The sequence below is a fragment of the Chiloscyllium punctatum genome, chromosome 37 (assembly GCF_047496795.1).
Source record: "Chiloscyllium punctatum isolate Juve2018m chromosome 37, sChiPun1.3, whole genome shotgun sequence".
Lineage (NCBI taxonomy): Eukaryota > Metazoa > Chordata > Chondrichthyes > Orectolobiformes > Hemiscylliidae > Chiloscyllium > Chiloscyllium punctatum.
The window spans coordinates 66,578,816-66,606,171 of NC_092775.1; positions in this window are offsets into that span (position 1 = coordinate 66,578,816).

Consider the following 27,356-nt stretch of genomic DNA (forward strand, 5'->3'; position numbering starts at 1 on the left):
CAATAAAATTTGCTGCTTCAGAATTTGACTCGGACTGAAATTTATTAATATGTGAGTTTTGTTTCTCACATAATGAAATTGAGGGTGATTTAATTCCAAATTGAGTCCCCTGCCCCTGAAAACAAAGACAAACTAATTTTTAACTCCCTCCATTATTATGAAACAGATTAATTAGACATTTAATGGCCAATGTAGAATTAGACAAAACTGCATATGTTCCAATTTCCCTTTATTCTGCAGCAGATCTTTCTTTCTGGAACAGGCTGAATTTGTTCAGACACAAGTTCACTGACTTGTAGCTCCTGCAGCTATACATCCAGTATGCCCAGTACGGGTGAGAGCAAGCCCTCCTGGGGAAAGCCTAGCATGGAGCGTCTGTAGGTCGATGGCTTAAGAAGGACTATAATGTTTAACATTTAACTTTATTTCTTTATTTTTCTACTGTGTACTAAGACCAATTGCAATGTTGAACTTTATTACTTACTTCTTTATTTTTCTGTACCTAAGATTTTGTACTCAGGTACCTTTGTAACTAAGATGGCGCTGAGAATGGCAACACTGTAAACTTTTCACTGTACTCCTGTACTTGAGTACACATGACAACAAAAAGTAATTCTAATTCCTCCAGAAACTCTCCAGCTGTGCTGATTCCAGTTTTTTCACTTTCAGTGGACCCAGCTGTGCAGCGTTTTAGTGAATTTGTATTAATTTCCCAAATGCTGACTATGGAACCAAATTACATTCTATAACGGCAAAAATGCAGGAAAGGCCATTGAAAAGAGACTTGCAGTATAATTATTCAAATATATCATTACAGTGAAATTGTTTGGATCATTTAAACTGCATTTACTAGGAATTGTAAAATGCATTTACATGAATATTTTTTGCAAACTCATTGAGTGATTAATGTGGAAACTGTGCAGCCTTTAACATGAACCAATAAAGTCTGATCTATTATAATTTGGCTGATTATAATTATTTCTGAATTGCATTTTTCACATAATCATTTTTGCCAGGAGCCTTTTTGGAAAGAACCAATTACAGTTTCTAAAAGATGCTATCCATAATACATTGAAACTGTATTAGTGACAGCCAAGTATTTGCATGGCTGATTTTGGATTTGGCTTGACCTGTCACTTTTGTGACAAGAGGGGTCCATCTGCAGTGTATGTTAGTTGTGAGCAACTAATTTTAGTTTGTTTTATCATGGTTAGTCATTTGATCTAGCTCATTAACTTCAGTCGCCTTAAATAAATATAGGCTGAGTGGCTGACCTTTCCTTCATTTGATTAATGAACATCTTGCAGGGCTCGGGAGATAAAGCAGGTGAGCAGGACTAATTAGATCATTTCAAAGTGCTGCTATTCAGATGGGAAAGCTCAAATGGTCTCTCTTTGAGCTTTCTTATAAGTCCACAGACAGAAATATACAGTGCAGGAAAATATTTCAGTCTAATAGGTCAGTGTCAGAGTTCAGAACCAAAGAAAAATCTGTTCACTGTTATGTCCTAAAATGGCTCTCTTTCTTGTTGTTATTAAAGTCATTAACTTCAAAACTAGCCCCGAGTAACCCACAGCAACTCTCAGCATAACACATTTCTGAAGGTTCATGGTTTCACCTTCCCATATTCTTTTGAGATTGGTGCTGTGTCCACTACTTTTCATCATTTATATAAATAATTTGGATGTGAGCATAAGAGGTATAGTTAGTGAGGTTGCTGATGACACCAAAATTGGAGCTGTAGTGGACAGCGAAGAGGGTTACCCCAGATTACAAAGGGATCTTGATCAGGTGGGTCAAAGGGCTGAGAAGTGGCAGGTGGAGTTTAATTTAGATAAATGTGAGGTGCTGCATTTTGGGAAGGCAAATCTTAGCAGGACTTAGGGAGTGTTGCTGAACAAAGAGACCTTGGAGTGCAGGTTCATAGCTCCTTGAAAGTGGAGTCGCAGGTAGATAGGATAGTGAAGAAGGTGTTTGGAATGCTTTCCTTTATTGGTTAGCGTATTGAGTACAGGAGTTGGAAGGTCATGTTGCGGCTGTACAGGACATTGTTTAGGCCACTATTGGAATATTGCATTCAATTCTGGTCTCCTTCCTATCAGAAGGATGTTGTTAAACTTGAAAGGCTTCAGAGAAGATTTACAAGGATGTTGCCAGGGTTGGAGGATTTGAGCTATAGGGAGAGGTTGAGTAGGCTAGGGCTATTTTCCCTGGAGCATCGGAGGCTGAGGAGTGACCTTTAGGAGGTTTTTAAAATCAGGAGGGGCATGGATAGGGTAAAAAGACAAAGTCTTTTCCCTGGGATGGGGGAGTCCAGAATTAGAGGACATTGGTTTAGGGTGAGAGGGAAAAGATATAAAAAAGACCTAAGGGGCAAGTTTTTCACGCAGAGGGTGTTACGTGTATGGAATGAGCTGCAAGAGGGAGTGGTGGAGGCTAGTACAATTGCAACATTTAAAAGGCATCTGGATGGGTATATGAGGGATATGGGCTGGGTGCTGGCAGGTGGGACGAGATTGGTTTGGGATATCTGGTTGGCATGGATGGGTTGGACCGAAGGGTCTGTTCCTATGCTGTACATCTCTATGACTCAATGAGTGAAAGATTTAAATTGATCCCAGGTTTAGCTGAAGGCAAAATTCTTCCCTTGCCGAATGGTGAAGTAGATAATCAGCTGAGTTGGCATCAAGGAGATGATCCCACCAACATGTGAGTTAACTTCTGGTTATGAAGGCCGCAGCTGAACCTTCCCATTTAGTGCCAATTGAGGTCTTAAAGTGATCAATTAATGACCAGTTCAGGTGTCTCTCACCACCACCATCACAATCAACTCTGTTCTTGGTAGTCAAGGAAACTGGCAACCTTGACAACTGGAAAATACAGGAGACCTGCCTCCAAGGTCAGGCTTTGATCTGTTTCACCTCACCTTGTCAGCTCCCCCCCACAGATATGATCAGGGGACATGTATAGATGGAATGGCATGGTCAGAGAAAGCCAACTCCTGTACATACTCCAACCCCATCTCCTAACCATGCATACTCCTCAATCCACTGACCCTTGAATATTCACTTACTTTTCCCACTGCTCCTGGGCTTTGACTTTGCTGTCCCACCAGCAACCAGGGAATGGGTGACTACAAGGTAGTCTAAGGTAACCAGGTAGCCAGTACAGGAGTCCCCTAAGTCTATCGTACTTGCCAATCAATTTTCCATTATGGAAACTTGTGAAAGCAATGGTTCCTCAAAGGAGTGCAGCCAAAGCCAAGTCAATGTCACCAATGGTGTGTGTGTGTGTGTGTGTGTGTGTGTGTGTGTGTGTGTTGGGAGGGGGGTGGGTGGGGAGAGAGGAAGAATAGAAGGGCAATTGTGTTAGCAGATTCCATTGGCAGGAAATGTGACTGCAGGCTGGTGTGTTGCCTTTTTGGTACCAAGGTCAAAAATGTCACAGAATAGCATCAACGTATCCTTCTATGGGAAAGGAATAAGCCAGTTCATATGGTCCACACTGGTACTAACAACATAGGTATGAAGAGAATGAGATCCTGAATGCAGATTTAAAGAAGTTAGAAAGGAAATTTAAAAAGCAGGACCTTAAGAGCAGTAATCACAGGACTAATCCCAGTGCCACATTGCTAGTAAGCATGAGAATAAGATGATACTGATTGAACACACAGCTGGAGAACTTATGTAGGAGGGAGAGCCTACATACTGCTGAGACATTTGTGTTAGTTCTGGGGCAGGTAGAATCTGGATAAACTAGATGGGTTATATCTTAACAGGACTGGGACTGACATCCTTGCAGGGAAATTTTCACATGCCATTGGGATTGCTTTGAACTAGCTTGTTAAGGGTCTGGGCATGGGAATGCACCCAGCATTTTCAACCAAATGGTTGATCTAAAGGCAGAAATGGAGGCAAATAGTTATGACGTGATTGGTAGTTCAGAAACAAGGTTGCATGGTGACTAGGACTAGGAGCTGAATATTCAAGGAGACTTGTTGTCTAGAAAGGGCAGAAAAGAAGGAAAAAGAGGTGGCATTTTCTGGTACTAAGAGATGAGATCAGTACATTAGTAAAGGAGGATCTCAGATTGAAAGAACAATGGAAATCTGTTTGGATGGAACTAAGAAACAGCAAGGGGCAGCAGACATTGGTTGGAGTTATGTATAAGCCACCAAATAATAATTATATTGTTGAGCCTGGAATAAGTCAAGAGGTGAGAGAAGCTTGTAGCATGGATAACACTGTATTCATGGGTGACTTCAATCTGCAAATAAACTGGGTAAAACAATAAAGTGCTAAAACTGTGCAGGATGCATTTCTGGAGTGTCTTAGAGATAGTTTTTTAGTTCAGCATGTTGAAGAACTATCAAGGGGACAGGGATTTCTCCTCTAGTATTAAGTAATGAAAAACGGTTAATTAATAACGTTGATGAAAAGAAGTTTTAGGGATGATGTGACCACAATATGATAGAATTTTGCTATATCTTTGAAGATGAGATAATTCAATCTGAAGCAAGGACACTAAATTTTGATAAGGGAAATTATGCAAGCATGAGTCACAAGTTAGTTGAATTGGACCAGTAAAATACATAAAAAAGCATGACTGTACGTAGGCAATTTGGAAGAAATGTCACAGGACCCAAACTCTGATCTCGCTCCACAGATGTTGCCAGACCTACTGAGCTTTTCCAATAGTTTCTGTTTTTGGTAGTTTACATAGGCAATCGAGAGTCTTTAAAGGTCTATTACATGACTTCATCAAGCACATATTCATTCAAAGTACAGAAACACAAAAGACCATAAAAAGTAAAAGGAGAAGTAGGCCACTTGGTTCCTCAAGCCTCAGGTCATTTTCACTAACTCTATCTTTATTACATCGCAATTCCCTTTAAGTTAAACACAGTTGTTTCCATTGCAGTTTTCTCACTCTCAAACTCAATATTACATTCTATCATGTTATGATCACTACTTCCAAAGCATCTTTTACTCATTACACATTTTCATATCTACGATAGCCTGCTCCCTTAATGGCTCCATGACCTATTGCTCTAAGAAGCTATCCTGAATATACTCTATAAATTTATTGGTGGAACTAACCTTTCCAATTTGATTAATCCAATCAACATGAAGATTTGAAGTCACCCATGATTACTGCTTTATTCCTTTTGTATGCAACTATTACTTGCTGGTTTAAATCCTTTCCCACAGAGTGGCTACTGTTTGCGGGTCTGTATAGTACTCCTACCAATGTATTCAATCCCATACTATTGTTACTGTCATCTAAATGGACTCTGAACCAAGATCAACTCTCACAACTGCCCTCATTCAATGTTTCTTCATAGTACTACCCCACCCTCTTTTCCATCCCTCCTCTCCAAAAGGTCAAATATCCTTGAATCATAAGTTCCCAGTTTTGGTCTCCTTGTAACCATGTTTCCATAATGTCTATTAGATCAAATTCATTTTCCTCAGTTTGTGCTGTCAGTTTTCCTACCTTAATTTGAATACTTCATGAATTAAGATGCAAATTCTTTAAGCTTGTTCTATTCTTGAATTTCTCTACGCTTTTATGGTTCCTTGATATAATATGACATTCACACATTCTATCCATTCCTTTTATTTTCTAGTAACAATCAACCCCATCATTAACCTGCAATCCTGCTATCTCTTTGATTTTTTAGTTTTTCTATAAACTGAATCCACCTTAGTTAACTGTGGTTATCAAAAAAAGTTAAAGTTTGCACAAGGCTAGCAGAAAAGGCTAAGAACATGGTCAGAATTTGTAACAAATATGAGGATTGGGAAGTTGTTAGACTGTAAAAACTTCTCCAGTAATTTAAAAAGAAAACATTTGGCTAAACATAATGTGGGCTGAAAAATGTGTTGCTGGAAAAGTGCAGCAGGTCAGGCAGCATCCAAGGAACAGGAGAATCGACGTTTCGGGCATAAGCCCTTCTTCAGGAAAGAACAGTCGAGGTCCTTTGCAGGTCTGTGAGAGTGTTGTCCTGAGCTGGGGTAGGGCAGACTTTAGGGAATGTAGGTAGCGGCGCATCGCTGTGAGCGTGGAGCGGAGGATCCGGAGGGAGGTCTGTTGCTAGAGGCTTCGGATTTGTTGCAGGTACTTGTTGTCCTGGTTGGATCCAAATTTTGTTGGTCTGAACGTAGTCCGGAGTCCATGCGGGGTCAGTCGGTTCCGTAGACAGATGCTGAGGAAGGAGATGTGGCTGTGGTAGCAAGTCTGTTTGAGGAGGTGGCTGAAGAGCTTCTGGGCAGAGGAGATGACCTGGGGTGTGCAGTGAGAGAGGGACTCACTGAAATCCTTGTAGAGGGAGGAAGAGAGCTTCTTCAAGGAAGGCATCCTTGCAAGAGGATTCGCAGTAGGTTAAAATCAACTAGGAGAAAGTGAGGACTGCAGATGCTGGAGATCAGAGCTGAAAAATGTGTTGCTGGAAAAGTGCAGCAGGTCAGGCCCTTATGCCCGAAACGTCGATTCTCCTGCTCCTTGGATGCTGCCTGACCTGCTGCGCTTTTCCAGCAACACATTTTTCAGCTCTGATCTCCAGTATCTTGCAGTCCTCACTTTATTCTAAACATAATGTGGGTCCATTAAAAGCAACGGCAGGAGAATTTATATGGGAAAACTAAAATATGTCAGAGAAGCAAGTTAAATAATTTGAATCTTTATCCCCCTCAGAAGATACAAGAAATCTTACAGAATAGGAGATCCAAGTGACTAGAAAAAAAATTAAGATTTGAAGGACATTAACATTAGTAAGAAATTTGTATTGGAGAAATTAATGTGCTTGCAAGTTACTAAGTCCCTGCGGTCCATTGGTCCACATTCCAGAGTTGGGAAGGATATGGCTGTAGACACGGCCAATGCATTGGTGATTATTTTCCAAATTTCTATAGAATCTGACATGTTTCCTGCAGATTGAAAGCTCACAAATGTCATCCCGAAAGAACAAGCGAAAAAGAAAATATGGAACAACAGACCTGTCAGCCTCACAGCAGTAGTAAGGAAAAGGTTAGAATTTATCACAAAGGTCATGATAAATGGACACTTCAATAAAAGCTATTTGATTGGTCAGACTATGAACTTGTGAATGTAAGGTTGCATTTGAAAAATTTTCTGGAATATGTTGAGGATATTACAAACAAAATTAATAAAGGGGCATCAATAGAAATAGTACATTTGGATTCTCAGAAAGATTTTGATAATATTAATAACTTCTTCCACAAGAATCATCGAATACAGTGTGGAAACAGGCCATTTGACCCAACAAGTCCATTTCGACCCTCCAAAGAGTAATCCACCCAGACCCATTGCTCTATATTTACCCCTGACTAATGCACCTACACATCCCTGAACACTATGGGCAATTTAGCATGGCTAATTCACCTAACTGCACATCTTTGGACTGTGGATAGAAACCAGAGCACCCAGAGAAAAACCCACACAGACAGAGGGAGAACATGCAAATACGCCCGAGGCTGGAATCGAGCGTAGGTCCCTGCATTGTGAGGCAGTAGTGTTAACCACTGAACCACCATGCTGCCCTAAGCAATTTGTTAGCAAAATTAAAACATGTGGGATGATAAGGCATTAGGGACTGACTAACATAAAGAAAATAAATAGTATAAACAAATGGGTCATTCTCACAGTGGCAGGGTGTGACTAGTGGGACACCACAATGATCAGCACTTGGGCCCCAGCTGTTCACAATATATCAATGATTTGGACATGGGGAGCAACTGTAATATTTCCAAATTTGCAAATGATACAAAAGTACTGAGGATTGTGTGTCCAGTGGCAGATGTAAAATGTTTTCAGGAAGCTTTAGGAAGACTTGGTGATTAGTCAAGAACATAGTAGATGGAATACATTGTGGAATTGTGTGAGGAAGAGCAGGTTTGCAGAATATTACTTAAATAAGAGTTTGGAAAGTGCAGATGTGCAAAGGAACTTGGGTGAATTAGCTAACTAATAGAAGAGTTGGAATGAAGAGGAAATTTTCAGGCTGACACTTTGCAACTAGTGGAGTGCATTAATAGGTTCATGTTTCAAGTCTGGAAGAAGAACCATATTGGGCTGGAAGCATTAACTCTGTTTCTCTCTCCACACAGTACTCCAGATGTAGTCCAACAAAGCTGCTACAAAACTGTGTTTGTCATAAAACTAGGGAAGTCTTGTAAAACTATTCAAGGCACTGGTGAGACTACAGCTTAATTGCTGTGAACAACTTTCATCTACATATCTAAGAAAAGATATGCTGACACTGGAGACAATCCAGAGAAGGTTCAAGAAGTTACTCCTGGGTTTGGAGGAATTTTCTTAAAAGGAGAGGTTGAGTAGTTTGGATTTGTACTCTTTGGAGTTTATTATAATAAAAAGAGGCAGTACTGAAACATATAAGATTCTTAGGGACTTGACAGAGTATATTTGGAGAGGTCGTTTCCTTTTGTTGGTGATTCTAGGATCATAATCTCAGAGCAAGGAGTTAACTATTTAAGACTGAGATGAGGAGGAATCTTTTTCTCAGAGGTTGGTAGATTTGTGAAGTTCGTTACCCAAAAGATTCTTTAACACAAGGGCTGGGTTTTTAAATGCGTTCAAGTCTGAGCTAGACAAGTTTCTAATCATTAAGGGAATCAAGGGTTATAGGGATAGGACAAGAAAGGGGAGTTGAAGATTATCAGATCAGTCATGGTCCCATTGAATAGTGGAGCAAACTCTGACTACTTCTGCTCTTACATCTTACAGTCTTGTAGTGTCCTTATCAATAAGTCACTGAAGGCTAACATGCGGGTGCAATAAGTTAATAGGAAGGCTAATTGAATATTGGCGTTCATCACAAAAGAAAATATGTACAGGAGTAAGGAAATCTTGCTTCAGTTTTATAGGAGCTTTGTTAGACTACATCTGGAGTACTGTGCACAGGAAAGGTATTATTGCCCTTGAGAGAGTTTCAGGTGGTGTGACACATTGTTACCCCTTAAAAAGTGCATCAGCAAAATATTGTTGGATAAGCAGTCAAACTGACTTTGCATTTCATTGAGAATAGCCACTATGTTCTTTAGGTTCAGGGGTCTACAATCTACATGATCTGTTATGGTGGAGAAAAAAACAATTAATGGTCCATCTAGATTAGACTCTTGTATTGAACAAGAACTGGTTTCTTGCAGGTTTATAATTAGTTACTGGTCACATTGATTAGAAAAACATTGTTACAAAGACTGTGAGGAGGACCTGGACATTAGATCTTAATCCTAAATTGTTCTCCCCTCAAGTCTGACCTTGGCACTGTGGGTGGTGCTTTTGGCACTCCTCAGCAATAATCCTTTTTGATCCTTACACCTTTATAAAACATCTCCATCCAAATTTTTATCAATTATCAAGATTATAAATTTGTGCAGATTGTTATATTTATCACTAACCAAGCTGCTGCCAAATGTCTGAATTCACAAATTCAAGCAGTCTGGAGACTTCACTATTCTCCCAGAACAACTTCTCTTCAAACTTGTAATACTGGTAATTCTCAAGGTTGAAGACTGTTGCCTTAAGTCCTTTCATTGACAATGTCAGGTTTGACAGCCTCTTTAAATCATGGACCTTTAGTTTCTTCGATTTCCTTTGCAGTAGATGTCATTCCTGCTGAAGTAACTAGTTGCTGCCATGTAGTACCTGCAGAATCTTTAACCTTATGGATTTCTTTCTTGGAGGAGACTTTTCCCATTGAAGATATAATTTCTTCCTTTCAGTCTCCTGGATTTCTGAACTAGCGTTTTTTTTATTTTGTATTATGCTAACTGTTTGCATGTTGGTCATCCCTTTCCCATGATGGCTTCCATGGAGTGAGACGGACCACTCTTCAATCTGAGAGAGCTAATTTTCATTCCCAAAAGAAACACATCCATCGGTCTAAATTGACCATGCCAACCCAGGTATCCTCAGTTGAACTAGTCTAGTTTGACTGCAGTTGGCCATATTCCCTCTATACCTTTTCTGTTTATAGACCTGTCCAAATGTCCTATGGACAAGCCCTATGCATACACAGGGTCTGGTTAGATGAGGAGGAACATGACGGGCACCTGGAAGTACCCAAGGATGCCCTCATAAGAACAGGATACGATGCTCAACTCATCAACAGCCGGTTCCGATGTGCCACAGCGAGGAACTGTAGTGACCTCCTCAGGAGACAGACACGAGCTGCAACGGAAAGGGTACCCTTCATTGTCCAGTACTTCCTAGGAGCCGAAAACTACGTCATGTTCTTCGCAGTCAGCATCATATTATCAATAATGATGAGTACCTCGCCAAGACATTCCCCACACCTCAACTTCTCGTCTTTAAACAGCCACCAAACCTTAAACAGATCATTGTTTGTAACAAACTGCCCGGTTTTCAGGACAATACCATACAACCTTGTCATGGTAGACGTCGCAAGATGTATCAGAGTGTTGACACGGATTCCACCATTACGTGGGGGGACACCTCCCACCATGCACGTGGCAGGTACTCATGTGACTCAATCAACACTGTCTATCTCATTTGCTGCTGGCAAGGATTCCCTAAGGCATGGTACATTGGCAAGACCGAACAGAGGTTACAGCAACGGATGAATGGACACCGCACAACAATCAACAGACAAGAGTGTTCCCTCCCAGTTGGAGAACACTTCAGCGGTCCGGAACACAGCTCGAACCTCCAAGTGACTGTCCTCCAAGGTGGACTTCGGGACAGGCAACAATGAAAAGTGACTGAGCAGAGGCTGATAGCCAAATTCTCACACACACACGCACATGCAGACCTTCTCTCACGCACACCCTCTCACAGATGTAAACCCCTTTACACTCACATGCACACGCATACACACACTTTCACAGACACTCATAAACCCCCCTCCATACACACGCACACACACACACACCCACATGTACACATACGCATATAAGTTTATGAGGTGAATTTGTACTTGCAGAATTACATTTTACTTTTCTCAAAAACTGCAAGAATCCATGTAAGATTCTGTAAATCCACTTTTTAGATTAGAATCAGCCTGATCATTGTGGCACAAACAGCCTTCCTCAGTGAGCTAACACTTTCATTACGTTATCTGGGCCGACATGACACCAATTATTAAAGTTCACTTGAGAATGTAACTTTTAAAAAAAGTTTTTGAGATTTACATAAGAAAAAACTGAAACCAAAATGGTCATTCTAAAAGATGAGAGACTTAACAAACAATCCAGATCTTTTTCAATATATAATTTCAGTTACATCACACTGTAAACTTTTGCTATAAATTCTGTCTTACAATCTTATTCTCCACAACCACCTGATGAAAGAGCAGCACTCCGATGCTAGTGATTCCAAGTAAGCCTGATGGACTATAACCTGGTGTTGTGTGATTTTTAACTTTGTCCACCCCAGTCCAACACCAGCGTCTCCAAATCAAGCTGACAACACCGTTCCTTCAGCAGGGCAAACAGAATTATAAGCAGTATTCTAAAAGTGGCCTCACTGATATCTTGCACAACTGTAACATGACCTCTTAACCCCTATACACAATGCCCTGACCAATGAAGGAGAGTGTATCACCACCCTGTCTACCTGCCATGCCACTTTCAAAGAGCTATGAATCTGCACCCCTAGGTCCCTCTATTCAAGGACACTCGCCAGGGCCCTAGTATTAAAAGTGTTTGTCCTGCCCTGGTTTACCTTACCTAAATGCAATACCTTGCATTTATCTAAACTAAACTCCTTCTGTGACTTCTCGGACCATTGGTTCATCTGTTTAAACTCTCGTGTCTGCCAGTAGACATCTGCTGAAGTATACGAACTTCAGTTTGTTAATTGGATTGGACACTCTCATTCACCCTCAGTGATTTACCTATTGGCAAAGCTCCATATCCACTTTTTCAGACCTGCTATTTGAAGATTACTTGCTATGAACTCTGTATCTGTAACAGAAAGGGAAGGTGAAGAAATGAAATTCTCAACTTGAACCCATCTCTTGCAAATCACTTTGCACCAGGGGGTAATTTAAGGCTGCGCCTGAAGATTCTGAAGAATCTACACCTTACTGCAGGTTAGGTTTGCTGTCTTAATCCTCGATAGGTTTAGGGATTTGATTGGCCGAGTGTAATACACCTACTGAATTGAATGAGAAGTTGATCATTGCATGTTTGCAACTAGTTACAAATTACATTGATATTATAAGAAAATGTTACAGAGATGATGAGCAAGAGCTCAATATTCGGTCTTATTCCTTCAATATCCCGAGCTGTTCTGCCTACAAGTCCAATTGACATCACGGTAATGGGTGGTGCTTTAGGTACTCCTCAGTATTAACCCTTTCAAAACCTTCCACACTTATTCAAAAAGCACTGAGGTGCCAGATAATACATGATGCAGTGGCTTTTCAATTATGATGGTTGGCACGGTGGCTCCCATACATCATGGCACATACCACCACACTTGGACAAAAGCATGGAGAACCCTGGCTTAGATAATATAAGCAACGGTCCCATACTGTTAAAGTTGTATGCTGCTTATTTACTAAAATGCTGTAAATTAAGGTTTAATTACCATTCTTCCCACAATGAACAATGTGCATTTCAGCTTTTAATTTAGAAAAGCTCATGTAGTGGTACTATCACTTGGCGAGTAAGCTGCTGGAGGCCAGGCCAATACTCAGGGTCATAGCTTAATCCCCATCCTAGCAGCTGGTGGATTTGAAAATTGACCACTGGAATGGTGTTTCAAATGGGCAACAAATGGTGGCCTTGGCAGTGACGCCAATATTTCATGCAGAAAACAAGTTATTTTCTCCTTTTTGTGTGTTCCTTTGCACATGAAGTAGAACAGCTTGCTCAGATTTCAGCCTTCTCTGTTTGACTTTGTGTTGACCAATGGAACAGGCAATGTTTGTGTTTAGATCCTTAATATCCTTTGGCATTCAGCTAAGGAATCTTGAAATGGACTGATGAAATATGTCTAATTCAGTCAAACTCAGATATAACTCTAAATCTGGAACTTAAACTCAACAGTTTAAGAGAAATTTGAAGTCCCTCAATCAAACCTCATGTTATATCTTGTGTATCTAGATCAAAAGAATTCAGGGGACCGGTACAGTATGTCGTTGTATTTGCTTAGTTCATTTGTCCAGAGATTGTGGAATGGTTGGAACAAATTTTCCTCATCCCAGTTCATGAAAGTTCTGTATCTTATGTATGACACAGAATCAGGCTATTCCATCCAAAAGGCTCTATGCAATAACAGTAAGGACAGCACAGTGGCTTAGTCAATAGCACTGCTGACTCACAGTGCCAGGGACCCGGGTTTGATTCCAGGCTCAGGTGACTGTCTGTATGGAGTTTGCGCATTCTCCCCGTGTCTGCGTGGATGTCCTCTGGGTGCCCTGGTTTGCCCCCCATAATCCAAAGATGTGCAGGTTAGGTGAACTGGCCATGCTAAATTGCTCATTGTGGTTGGTTAGGTACATTAGTCACGGGAAATGTGGGGAAAAGGGACTGGTGGGATACTCTTTGGAAGGTCGATGTGGACTTGTTGGGCTGAACGGCCTGTTTCCACACAGTAGGGATTCTATGATTACTTGCAGCAAGAGTGCAATGAAAAGTGTTTACTAACCAGGACAAAGTAAGCAAAGAACAAAAATGGAGAAGGAAATGCAGAAACTGAAAAATGGGATTTTCTGCAATGGCATGCAAACTTTGGAAATTCCAAATGAGAGCTATTATCAGATAGAGGATGACTTTAGAAAACATAGTGCACACATTTTTAAATCAAACCGTTAGTGATCATTTCTGATGAAAATATATAGAATATAAGGCAAACTACTTTTACTTGGCAAAAATGTCTGTTTGTGTTTAAAAGAGCTGTATCTATTCTGCAGCTATGAAGTGGCCAGAAAAACCGTGAAATCAATTGCAGTCCTGTTCATTAGAAGTTGAAGAAATGGAATGATTTTCAAATTTATTTCATCTGAAATTATTATGTAGCTCTGGTTAGTAACAACAATGTTACTCTTCTTGGATGTTTGCACTTTCATTGGTGAAGTAGAAACAATTACCTGTTCCAGTACAGTGAAATTAAAATGAACAGATCTGATGTTTAACTTGAAAGTGTTATGTTTGATCATTTTCAATGCAATTCTTTTCCCTCTGCACCCAACCCTTCGCCCTCCCCTGCTTTGCTCAGAAAAGTGAATTTTATTTATTTTTTTCCTTTATCTGGGGAGATCATTGTACATTTGGCCTGAACAAACATTTGTGAAGTTCTGATTAAATCTTAGATAAAGATCTAGAAATCGAGACATTCAAGAAAACAAAACATATTCTCTGCATTGTTATATTGTTATAATGCACTGTAGTATAAGTGAGGTCAAATCCAAATGGTGTGATTCTAGTTAATATTTTCAATTGGAGGGTGTTTGGCACTCCAAGTAATTAAGGAAGCATAGCCTGTGGTGCTGAATTTTATAGAACACTGGTGAATATTTTAAAATTGTAACAAGTGATATGACCAGATAGAGAGTTGTGGAATAGCAGTCCTATCTTTTTCTCTTTCTTTGAATGAGGTGTGTTTAAAATTCAAAAAAGATGAACTTGTAGATCCAGTATGTGCACTTAATGGTGTTTGTTTACTTACCACTGACTCCACATTGACCACATGGGTTGCATCTCTGACAATGCTGCCATGGTCTGCTTGTGTAGCCTCCTAACCAGTGCTCCAGGAAAGGCACACGACCTCAACTCTGCACCATCCCATCGGCCAGGACCAGATCCCAGTTGGATAATGGCAGAAGATTTGACCTGGGAAAGCATTTGTGAATTTCTAACTAAATCTTAGATAAGGATCTAAAAATCTAGGTCTCTTTCTCAGACATCTTTGGGTAGAGAGTCCTTCAAAGAGCAGCACAGCTTCTGAAAACCAGTGCTTCCCTGAGTGCACAATGGCCTTTTAAAGATGGCGCAGAAACCAGGGGATATCCAGTGAGTGACAGTATCCTGGAAAAGCAGGTGGTAGGATGGGGCTAGAGTTGGTTGAGAGGGACTGGGGTAGGTCATTAATGAGGAACTACAAAAGCAACCACCCCAACACACACAAAAGAAGTTGCGTCAAGACACTGTTCAAAAGGGCCACAACACACTGCAGCACACCAGAACTGCAAAAAGAGAAAGAAGAACACCTCTACAATGTATTCGCCAAAAATGGATACCCTCGCAATTTCATCTACAAATGCCTAAGGGAAAGACAATGGAATGAGGACATGCCGCAACCCAAAGGACTAGCCACGTTACCATACACCAAGAACATTTCTGAACTGACAGCCAGACTACTACGACCACTAGGACTCATTACAGCACACAAACCAACAGCCACTCTCAGACAACAGCTCACCAGGAGAAAGGACTCGATACCCAGCATGAGCAAAACCAACAAAATCCCATGCAAGGACTGCACAAAACACTACATAGGACAAACAGGAAGACAGCTAACGATCCGTATCCATGAACACCAACTAGCCACGAAACGACACAACCAGCTATCCTTAGTAGCCACACACGCAGATGACAAGCAACATGAGTTTGACTGGGACAACACTATTATTATAGGACAAGCCAAACAGAGAACATCCAGGGAATTCCTGGAGGCATGGCACTCATCCACAGATTCTATCAACAAACACATCGACCTCGACCCAATATACCGGCCACTGCAGCGGACAGCTGGAACTGACAACCGGAAGAGGCAGATACAAACCACTATAAATGCCGGAGGAAACATCACAGAAGCACTTCACATGAGTCTCCCAAGCACTGAGGATGTCACCTAGACAGGGGACGAAACGTCTGCAACACAAATTCCCAGCTCGGCCAACAGAACCACAACAACGAGCACCCGAGCTACAAATCTTCTCACAAACTTTGAATTAATGAGGTGAGTTTGGTTAGTTACAGCGAGAGATCTCGCTTGGCCTCACAGAGGTAAACTTGCTGTGAAGTGCGACTAAACTAAAATAGCCTTTTAAGAACCAGTAAGTTTCAATCCGTGTCTTCCAGAAGGTCTGAAAACACAATGCACTACTCGCAGACACCAATGCCTACTAACAAGTCGCGCTAGACCTGACCCCCCCACAACTCGGAAATAAAATTACATATCTCCTAAGAAAATTACACAATTCCTGACAATTAAACAAGACGGAATTCCAGAAAATGCAACCAGACGGGACCAACACCCCACGATTCTACGGACTACCAAAAATCCATAAACCAGGAGCCCCCCTCAGACCCATAGTCTCACTACCCTGAACACCAACTTACAGACTGGCCAAAGAACTACACGCAAGACTGAAATACCTAGTAGAAGAGTCTCAGCACTCCATCCACTCCACCCAGGAATTCCTAAAAATCATCAAAAACACCAAAATAGAGGAAGATGAAACAATGATCTCATTCAATGTAACAGCACTGTTCACCTCCATCAACATCGACCTGGCAAAGGAAACACTTACCACGCTTTTAGAAGAGACCATCACACACACACCCCAACCACCATCAATCACATTATCAACAAAAACATCATGAAGCTAGTGGACCTGTGCCTCATCTTCAACAACATAATCTACAAACAAACCAATGGCACACCCATGGGATCGCCGCTATCAGGATTCATAGCAGAAGCGGTAATGCAAAGACGAGAACAAACAGCCCTACCAACCATCAAACCAAAAATCTGAGTCCGCTACGTAGATGACACCTTTGTCATCACAAAACGAAACAAGATAGAAGAGACATTTAACATCATTAACAACACCCTCACAGGCATAAAGTTCACCAAGGAGGAAGAAACCGACAACAAACTCGCATTCCTGGACGTCACAGTCGAAAGAAGGACAACGGAGAACTACAAACCTGCGTATACAGAAAACCGACAAACACTGACCAAATACTTAACTCCACCAGCAACCATCCCAACACACACAAACAAAGCTGTATCAGAACACTATTCCAATGAGCCACCATGCACTGCAACACAGACGAACTTCAGAAAACAGAGGAGAGCCACCTATATGACGTATTCAAGAAGAACGGATACTCAAAAAATACAGTCCGCAGATTCCTCAAGAACAAACCACGACAAGCAGACCAAACACAGCCAGAAACCCTAACCACCTTACCATACATCAAAGAAGTTTCAGACGTGACAGCCAGACTACTAAGACCCCCCGGAATCCTAGTAGCACACAAACCCACCAACACCCTCAAACAAAAACTAACAAACTTAAAAGACCCAGTACAACCCAAGGACAAAACCAACGTCACCTACAAAATTCCATGCAGGGACTGCCACAAACACTATGTAGGACAAACAGGAAGAAAGTTAGCCACCAGGATACACGAACACCAGCTAGCAACAAAAAGACATGACCCTGTCTCCCTCGTAGCCCTACACACGGATGAAAAATCCACCAATTCGTTTGGGACAACACATCTATCCTGGGACTAAGCAAAGACATGCCAGAGAATTCCTAGAGGCCTGGCACTCCAACCACAACGCCATAAACAAACACATAGATCTCGATACCATCCATCAACACCTCAGAAAACCAACAGGAAATGACATCACCACAAACCCCAGGAACCCCATCCAGGAGAAAGATATAAATAGAAAGCAGGAGACAACAGCTTCGCTTCACTTGGAGGTCGCCACTGATGATGTTACCGAGCCAGGTAATGGAACGTCTGGATATCAAACCTACAGCTCAGCGAGCAAACCTACACCCTAAACCTCAACCTGAGCGACAAACCTTCACAAACCTTGCAAAAAACACACACTGTGCTTCTGTCAAGATTTCCTTAGGCACAGAAAATAGGCAATTTAGGAGGATTTTTACGACTATGTATAACAGGGAAATACCTCATCGTGTATACACAGCATGGATTACCACCCTTCTTGAAGATAGTTGTTATTGTCACAATCGAAGAGGGCTGGGTGGGGGAGGTCAGGGTCAGTCCCTTCCTTCTCAGATCTGCAGCTAACTGCACAATAATGTAAGCAACAGCTTTGAAGAGTTCTGCTGGAAGACCATCAGGGGAGCATGCTTGGTTGATCTCCACTTGTTTGATTGATGATGCAGTTCTCCCATTGATGCAGGTTCCACCACAGAATCCTGAAGGGCATCCTGAAGAGTCTCAGCTGTCACACTGTGGATTCATGGATGAGGAGTTGGTGACTTTTTCTCTTGAGTGTTAACAGATGCTATTGTCATCTTTTAGAAGAGAGACACGATCCTGAGAGTGGAGCAGATTGTGTTCATTTTGACCTTCACCCATAGATAGCCCCAGTGGCTTCAAAAAGGCTTTACATGTCACAACAGTTGGAATGTTGTTGGATTTCTCGAGCCTTCATTGAAACACAAGACACAGGAACAGAAGGGGGCCAACAGCTCATGGTGTCTGGTCAGCCATTTAATACGATCATAGCTGATCACCCACTTCGGTGCTTTTTTACGCACTTTATCTCTGTAGCCCTTTACATCATTGGTATTTTCAAATTGGTGCATTTCTATTTTAAATATACTCAATGCCTGAGTTCTCACAGTAAAGCTATCTCCTTATCTATGTCCGAAGTGATTATTTTTAAATTGCACTTCCTGACTCCAAACACATGAACAAGGGAACAAATTTCATCTGTATGACCCTTTGTCTATCCCATTGCATATCTTGTAGGTCTCAATGGGATCACCACTCATTCTTCAATCCTGTTGTGGATACAGGCCCAGTTTACCCAAGGTCTTTCCATAGGACAGTCGTGCCATCGGGAACAAATCTGGTAAACCTTCATTGTACTCCCCCAACTGTTTTGAAGAAGGGTCATTGGACCTGAAATACTAACTCTGCTCTCTCTCCATTGACGTTGCTAGACCTGCTGAGTTTCTTCTGCAATTTCTGTTTTTGTTTCTAATATCCGTGGGTGGCACGGTGGCATGGTGGTTAGCACTGCTACCTCACAGCGCCAGAGACCTGGGTCAATTCCCACCTCAGGCGACTCTCTGTGTGGAGTTTGCACATTCTCCCCGTGTCTGTTTGGGTTTCCTCCCACAATCCAAAAATGTGCAGGTTAGGTGAATTGGCCATGCTAAATTGCCCGTAGTGTTAGGTGAAGGGGTAAATGTAGGAGTATGGGTCTGGGTGGTATACGCTTCGGCAGGTCGGTGTGGACTTGTTGGGCCGAAGGGCGTGTTTCCACACTGTAAGTAATCTAATCTAATCCTTCTAAACTAAGGAGACTAAATTAGTCTGGGTGTGGTCTAACCAAAGTTCTATACAATTGAAGCAAGGTTTTGTGACTCCTGTCCTCAAATCCTCTTGCAATAAAAGCCAACATATCACTAGCCTTCCCAATTGCCTGCTGAACCTGCATGTTAACCCTTAGTTAATTCACCCAGGTCCTTTGCATACCCTTCCCAACATCTTATTATTTAAGAAATATTCTGCACATCTGTTTTTCTGAACAAAGTAGATGACCTCACATTTTTCCAGATTATCTTCCATCTGCCATGTTCTTGCTCACTCATTAAGTCTGTCCAAATTTCTCTTAAAATCAGTTTTCATCTTCCTCAAGGCATACATTCCCAAATAGCTTTGCATCATCTGTGAACTTGGTAATATTAAGTCCCCACAAACAAAATATTGAGAAATATGGTGAGCAACTGAGGCCCACGTACTGATCCCCGAGGTACTCCACTAGTAACAGCTTGCAAACATGGAATTATCCCTTTCATTCTTACTTTTGTTTGCTGTTATTAAATCACTCATTCAAGCCAGGGTGTTTTCTCCTATCTTTTACATTTAATACCAATTTTTCTCGTGGATATTTGCCCCGTTAGAATGAGTGGTTCATGATGGTAAATTAAAATTGGTCATGAACTGAACAAGAAGCTGTATTTATATTGTGGTTCTAAATAATAAAGTGTCCCAAGGTCCTGCACAGGTGTGTTATAGGAGAACATATGACATAAAGCCACCTAAGGAGATCATACAATAGATGGCCAAAACTTACATCAGAAATGAAGGTTTTAAATAACATCTTAATAATTGAGGACTGAAAATGCGAGAACTGAAGCAAGATGTGGGTATCAGTAAATTTCAGGGCATGCAGAAATATGGAATCATCACTGAGACATGAGAACACAAAAATAAGAACTTTAAAATCAAGATGTTGCTGGACTATGATTCAATACTGGTCTGAGATGTAGGAGAAGAGAAAAATAAAGATTGGCATCCACAATATAGGGAGGTTATGATGAGCCTGGATAAGGAAACTCAGGTTAAATAACCATCAACTCTTCAGGAGTTACTTAAAATATGGTTTATCGACTACATAAAATGTTGCTGCAGCTAAAATGTAATATGGATACAGTTCCAACAGAAGAATTGTCTGAAATATAGTTGTATCTTCTTATGCATGAATTTTTATCCATGATAAAATTTTATATTAACAAAAGAACTAAGTGAGTAGATCCTAATTGCCTCGTACATCCACTACCATTGCAAAGAAAAAAATAGCTTAGGAAGGGCTCTGGTTAAATTTGCAGTGCTAAATTGATTAATCTCAATTGACATAAAGAAGGAAGTGAGGTTTTCCATACTGACCTGTTTTCTAATAATCCGGCTGAATGCGTACATATGTGAACATTGAGTGGGCGACAGCAACTGGTTTTACTTTTTTGACTTTTAGGTCATGGCTTAGCAGACCAACTTTATCACTCATTAACTATATGGAAAAAATTCAGATATTCTCTCTTGGCACAATAATCCAGGTAACACCTGGATCATGTCAGAGATAATGGACCTCACTTTAGGTTCACAATGATTTAATATGTAACTAAATAATTCAACTGGTTAATGTGCAGTATGGAGGAATCTTACAATTGATATTTATAAGATCAAATTGGGTACTTAAACTAATGGAAACATGAATGTTAATGTTAAACAATTAAATATGTACCTTTAAATATGTGAAATGTGTGAAAGAGCAGGTCAGCCAAAGGTTAGATAATAGTTGGAAACTTTGCTGTTTTTATTTTCAGTTGTTGTTTCATCTAAGTACTTAATTAACTTGGCTAAGACTGACCAGGGATGTTTTCCTTAAAATTATTTGCTTATGTTAACAGATGGTGATTTGCTTCATAAATCACTATGTTTAGAACAAACTTAAAGTTTATTCTGGCTTATTTATATTAAACATGTTTAATACGTTAAACACGAAGACTATTTTGAAAAAAATGTAAATCTGTCCTTTGAAGCCTTCCATTAAACATTTCTTCCTCTTAGCCCTTGTAATTCCGTTAAAGGAGAGGATGAACTTATTTATTTTGGCATGGTTTTTGTGCCATTAAAAGCTATCTGTGTTTCTGACTTGTAAATAGTTTTATATAAACAGAGATACAGGTATCAGCACACCTGATAACTGCAGTGCAACAGCCTTGTTCTTCACCAGATTTAATCTCTTCTTTACTACTTTTGAATATAATGCTGTCTTCCACATTAGGATGCAGTAACACAAACTGTTATGCACTCAAGATGTGCTGGGAAGGCATTATGGAAACCTTTAATAAGGTACAGGATTGAAAATACTGATAAACCGGGCTGAAACTCAATATAAGCACTGTATCAGCATTAAGTATTTTCATGAATGAGGTGTATGAGTATCATAGAACAGAAAATGAGAATTATGACAACATGCAAGGGATAGATACATATGGATATTATCTACAAAGAAACTCACCTACTCCAACATTCACTGCATAAAATATTGGGATTGAATGCATTGTTTATAAATCTTTTGTATTCTTTTAACATAGTAGGATAACTATATACTGTTTCTGCTAATCTTCAGCACAGGTTACAACATGAGGACAGACGTGCTATCGTAAGGACAGACTGACAGGCAGAGGGGGTGGGGTGGCCATGTTGGTAAGGGATGATATTCAGTCCCTTACGCGGGGGGACCTAGAATCAGGGACTGTAGAGTCAGTGTGGATAGAGCTGAGAAATACTAAGTGTAATAAGACCCTCTTGGGAGTTATCTACAGGCCCCCAAACAGTAGTCTGGATGTCGGATGTAAGTTAAATAAGAAGCTGAAATTGGCCTGTCGCAAAGATGTTACAACAGTTGTTATGGGGGATTTTGACATGCAGGTAGACTGGGAGAATCAGGATGGTATTGGACCTTAAGAAAGAGACTTTGTGGAGTGCCTCAGAGATGGATTCTTAAAACAGCTGGTGCTGGAGCCTACCAGGGAGAAAGCAATTCTGGATCTGGTATTGTGCAACAAACCAGAATTGATCAGGGGCCTCAAAGTGAAGGAGCCATTGGGAAGTAGTGAGCATAATACATTAAGCTTCAATCTGCTATTTGAGAAGTAGAGGGTACAATTGGAAGTGACAATGTTTCTGTTGAATAAAGGGAACTATGGAGCTATGAGGGAGGAGCTGGCCAAAGTTCAATGGTGCAATACCTTAGCAGGGATGACAGTGCAGGAACAATGGCGGATATTTCTGTGTATAATGCAGAAGTTGCAGGATCATTTCATTCCAAAAAGGAAGAAAGATCCTAGGAGGAGGCATGGGTGGCCATGGCTGACGAGAGAAGTTAAGAAACATACAAAGGTAAAAGAAAAAAAGTATAACATAGCAAAGATAAGTGGGAAAACGGAAGACTGGGAAGCTTTTAAAGAACAACAGAGGATTACTAAGAAGAGGAAAAATGAGGTAGGAAGGGAAACTGGCCAATAATATAAAGGAGGATAGTAAAAGCTTTTTTAGGTATGTGAAAGGCAAAAAAATTGTTATGACTAAAATTGGGCCCTTGAAGACAGAAACAGGGGAATATATTACGGGGAACAAAGAAATGGCAGAAGAATTGAATTGGTACTTCAGATCTGTGTTCACTGGGGAAGACACAAGCAATCTCCCTGAGGTAACAGTGGCTGAAGGACCTGAACTTAAGGGAATTTATATTTGCCAGGAATTGGTGGTGGAGAGACTGTTAGGTCTGAAGGTTGATAAGTCCCCGGGGCCTGATGGTCTACATCCCAGGGTACTGAAGGAGGTAGCTCGAGAAATCGTGGATGCGTTGGTGATTATTTTCCAGAGTTCGATAGATTCGGGATCGGAGGGTGGCTAAGAAAGGTGGGAGAGAGAAAGCAGGAAATTATAGACCAGTTAGTCTGACCTCAGTGGTGGGAAAGATGCTGGAGTCTATTATAAAGGATGAAATTACGACACATCTGGATAGTAGGAACAGAATAGGTCAGAGTCAGCATGGATTTATGAGGGGGAAACCATGCTTGACTAATCTTTTGGAATTTTTTGAGGATGTAACTCTGAAGATGGACAAGGGAGATCCAGTAGATGTAGTGTACCTGGACTTTCAGAAAGCTTTTGATAAAGTCCCACATAGGAGGTTAGTGAGCAAAATTAGTGCGCATGGTATTGGGGGCAAAGTTCTAACTTGGATTGAAAGTTGGTTGGCTGATAGGAAATAAAGAGTAGTGATAAACGGCTCCATTTCGGAATGGCAGACAGTGACCAGTGGGGTACCGCAGGGATCATTACTGGGACCGCAGCTTTTTACAATATATGTTAATGATATAGAAGATGGTATTAGTAATAACATTAGCAAATTTGCTGATGATACTAAGCTGGGTGGCAGGGTGAAATGTGAGGAGGATGTTAGGAGATTACAGAGGGCAGGTTAGGTGAGTGGACAGATGCATGGCAGATGCAGTTTAATGTGGATAAATGTAGGGTTATCCACTTTGGTGGCAAGAACAGGAAGGCAGATTACTACCTAAATGGCATCAATTTAGGTAAAGGGGCAGTACAGAGAGATCTGGGTGTTCTTGTACACCAGTCAATGAAGGTAAGCATGCAGGTACAGCAGGTAGTGAAGAAGGCTAATAGCATGCTGGCCTTCATAACAAGAGGGATTGAGTATAGAAGCAAAGAGGTTCGTCTGCAGCTGTACAGGGCCCTGGTAAGACCACACCTGGAGTACTGTGTGCAGTTCTGGTCACCAAATTAGAGGAAAGACATTCTGGCTATTGAGGGAGTGCAGCGTAGGTTCATGAGGTCAATTCCTGGAATGGCGGGATTACCTTACACTGAAAGACTGGATTAACTGGGCTTGTATACCCTTGAGTTTAGAAGACTGAGAGGGGATCTGATTGAGACATGTAAGGTTATTAAAGGATTGGACACTCTGGAGGCAGGAAGCATGTTTCTGCTGATGGATGAGTGCCAAACCAGAGGACATAGCTTAAAAATACGGGGTAGACCATTTAGGACAGAGATGAGGAGAAACTTCTTCACCCAGAGAGTGGTGGCTGTGTGGAATGTTCTGCCCCAGAGGGCAGTGGAGGCCCAGTCTCTGGATTCATTTAAGAAAGAGTTGGATAGAGCTCTCAAGGATTGTGGAATCAAGGGTTATGGAGATAAGGCAGAAATAGGATACTGATTAAGGATGATCAGCCATGATCATATTGAATGGTGGTGCAAGCTCAAAGGGCAGAATGGCCTTCTCCTGCACCTATTGTCTATTGTCTATTGAGATTAAGATACTCCGCATTGAAATTCTATGCAAAAGCTTTATCCTCAGCATTGCAGTAATTGAGGGTTAATATGCTGTCAATAATATTTTTACTTGATATGACATCATCCTGGTTCCTGTTGCTCCACTTTCATAATGTTTCTATTCATGCATGCCAGTCTAGAATGCTATCAGAAATTAATCAATAGTTTCAAAACAATGTCAAAAAGCGTGGGGCTGGAAAAGCACAGCCAGTCAGACAGCATCTGAGGAGCAGGAGATGAAGAGCTTTCTGATGAAGAGCTTATGCTCGAAACATCGACTCTGGTTCCTCAGATGATGCCTGACTGGCTGTGCTTTTCCAGCGCCACGCTTTTTGACCCTGATCTCCAGCGTCTGCAGTCCTCACTTTCTCCTAGCTTTAAAACGAAGCCTATAATATTTTAAACAAGTGTTCTGCAGGCTTCACTTGTTCACTCATTCCAAAATGGCATGATGATGCACAGTGGTATATTATCAGATCCTTTCCTATTGCCAATAGCTGAAAATGTGTTGCTGGAAAAGCGCAGCAGGTCAGGCAGCATCCAAGGAGCAGGAGAATCGACGTTTCGGGCATAAGCCCTTCTTCAGGAAAGCCCTTTTTGGGCGGCACGATGACACAGTGGTTAGCACTACTGCCTCACAGCGCCTGAGACCCGGGTTCAATTCCTGCCTCAGGCGACTCTCTGTGTGGAGTTTGCATGTTCTCCCCGTGTCTGCGTGGGTTTCCTCCGGGTGCTCTGGTTTCCTCCCACAGTCCAAAGATGTGCAGGTCAGGTGAATTGGCCATGCTAAATTTCCTGTAGTGTTAGGTAAGGGGTAAATGTAGGGGCATGGGTGGGTTGCGCTTCGGCGGGTCGGTGTGGACTTGTTGGGCCGAAGAGCCTGTTTCCACGCTGTAATGTAATCTAATCTAATCTAGACTGAGGACATTGTTTGAGGATAAATCCATATCTGGCTTGTGAGAGTCTTTTAAAGGCAAGTTGATCAGAGTTCAGGACCAACATGTTACTGTGATGATGAAAATAAGGATGGCAAGATTCAGGAACACTGGATGACAAGAGATATTGAAAAATTAGTCAAAAAGAAAAAGTAAGGTTTAGGAAACTGAAATCTGACAAGGCACTTGAGGAATATAAAGATAGGAGGAAAGAAATTCAGCCAGGAATTAGGAAGGCTAAAAGAGACCATGAAATGTCCTTGGTAGACAAGCAGGAGGCTGGAAGAACACAGTGCACCTGGCAGCATCAGAAGGTGGAGAATTCAACATTTCGGGTGTAACCCTTCTTCAAGGCTGAGGGTGAGTGTAAGGGGAGCAGTAGATAAAGAGGATAGGGGTGATGGAGGGCTTTGGATGAGGAGTAGGGCAGATTGATGAGGTAGTAAAAGGTGAACACAGGTCGAGGGTACCGCCTGGTTGGTTGTTGGGAGGAATGAATCTGGTTGGTAGCTGGAAGTAAGGGTCGGTCAGAGGAATGGAAGGGAGGGGGAGGGACTGGAAAGAGAGTCGGGGGATGGAAAGAGAGATTACTTGAAATTGGAGAACTCAATGATGAGTCCTCCGGGCTGTAAGCTGCCCAGGTGGAAGATGAGGTGTTGTCTCTCCAACTTGTGGTCTGTCTTGCTGTGGCAATGGTCATGTTGGAGAGGGAGGGGAAGGGCCGTTGAAATAGGTGGTGACTGGGAGATCAGGTCAGCCCCTGTGGGCCTGTCTGAGATGCTCTGTGAACCATGCCCTTAGTCTGCGTGGAGCCAGAGGAAGTGGGTGAGGTCCTTAATGAATACTTTGCATTGATATTCACCAAGGAGAAAGATACAGATGATGGTAAGATTAGGGAGGGGTATGTCAATATTTTAGGGATTGTTGATATTAAGAAGGAAGGGCAGTTGGGCTATATCGTAAACATTAAAGTAAATAAGTCCCCAGGGCCTGGTGGGATCTATCCCAGGATAATGATGGAGGCAAGGTAGGAGTTTAGTGGGGCCTTGACAGAAATCTTTGACTACAGATGATGTCCCATTAGACTGCGGAATAATTGGGTTGTTCCTTTGTTTAAGAAGGGCAATAGGGATAATCCAGGAAATTATAGGTCAGTAAGCCTTACTTCAGTGGTAAGGAAATTATTGCAGAAGAATCTTAGGAACAACTGGGAAAAAGAATGGACTTATTAGGAACAGTCAGCATGCCTTTGTGCAGGGGTGATTTGGTCTCACAAATTTGATTGAGTTTTTTGAGGAAGTGACAAAGATGATTGACGAGTGTAGGGCAGGATCTGTCTACATTGACTTTACTAATGTATTTGACAAGGTCCCTCATGATAAACTGGTCCAGAAAGTTAAGTCACTTGAGATCCTCTGTGAGTTGGTAAGTGGATATAAAATTGAGTTGGTCATAGAAGACAGACGGTAGTTAGGAAAGGTTGCTTTTCTGAGTGGAGGTTTGTGACCAGTGGTGTTCCACAAGGATCAGTACTGCTATATGCAATATAAATATAAATGAGTTGGATGAAAATGTAACTGGTCTGATTAGAAAATTTGAAGATTACACAAAATTTGGTGGAGTTGGTGGATAGTTAGGAGAGTTGGTAAAGGATACTCCAGGATATAGATCAGTTGGAAAGTTGGGCAGAGAAATGGCAGATGGAGTTTAACCCGGACAAGTGCGAGATGATGCATTTTGGGAGGTCAAA